This window comes from Sorex fumeus, unplaced genomic scaffold (genome assembly GCF_029834395.1).
Source record: "Sorex fumeus unplaced genomic scaffold, SorFum_2.1 ptg000134l, whole genome shotgun sequence".
Taxonomy (NCBI): domain Eukaryota; kingdom Metazoa; phylum Chordata; class Mammalia; order Eulipotyphla; family Soricidae; genus Sorex; species Sorex fumeus.
The window spans coordinates 1,674,973-1,676,165 of record NW_026606191.1 but is presented as its reverse complement, the minus strand read 5'-3'; positions in this window follow the sequence as shown (position 1 = coordinate 1,676,165).

Sequence of the window (1,193 nt, the reverse complement as noted above, 5' to 3'; positions counted from 1 at the left end):
TGCCTTCAAGAACGTCGAAGAAATAGCTAAGAGGACGAAGAACCTCCGGCTCCGGGCACATCTCTTTGATTCCACTGTTCTTCCTGCATTAACATATGCCTCAGAGACCTGGGCCCTACGCAAACAGGATGAGAACGCTATTCAGGTCTCCCAAAGAAGAATAGAAAGAGCTATGCTTGGAATATCACGTTTCACTCAAATGAGAGAAAAAATCCGGAGTTTCGACATCCGGCGACGATGGGCTGGTCACGTAATGAGATTTAAAGACGACTGCTGGACTAGAGCTGTTACTGACTGGATTCCACAGGATGTCAAAAGACCGCGTGGCCGCCCACATACCAGATTGTCAGACTTCTTCATCAAGATCATGAATGATCGGTTTGAGGCTCTTCATGTTTCCAGAGCGAACAGATGCCATTGGGCTACACTAGCACGCGACAGGGACAAATGGAGACGTTACTCGTGCCTGCTCGAGGAAATCGACAACTAACGGGAAGCTATGTGATTAAGTGATATAGTACACAAGGCTCAACCTTTAGCAACATGTGAATAATCTCTTATAGAAGGGCTTAATGGCCTGTGGGTGAAATAAAACAATTCTCACATTCTTTACTCTAAGGAAACTTTTTGTATCATCACTTCACTTAATCATGTTGACCTCTCGACCTAGGTACACATAGCTGTTGCATTCGCAGATCGTTGTTCCATTGAGAGCGAATGGGGCATCAGGAACGAGGCTGTTTCTCATGAACATTGTCTTCGTAAGATTCAGCTGTAGTCCTACCTTTCCACACTCATGGTCAAAGTCGGCCAGCATTTGTGCCGCTTGGCTGATGTTTAGTGTTATTAAAACAATGTCATCAGCAAAGCGGAGGTGGTGTAGTTGCCAAACATCTATCTTCACTCCCATTCCTTCCCATTCCAGTCTTTGCATGGTGTTCTTGAGGGTGGCACTGAAGAGTTTCGGTGAAATGGTATCACCCTGCCGAACCACTCTCTTGACATCAACGATCACTTCTTTGTAGAATGGTGAGATCCTGGTAGTGAATCCGCAATACAGCTCACGGAGGATCCTGATGTATTGGGCTTGAATGCCCTGATTGGCTAGGGCTTCAATGACCACTTCCATCTCAACAGAATCAAAGGCCTTCTTTAAATCAATGAACGTTAAACAGAGCGGCATCTTGAACTCC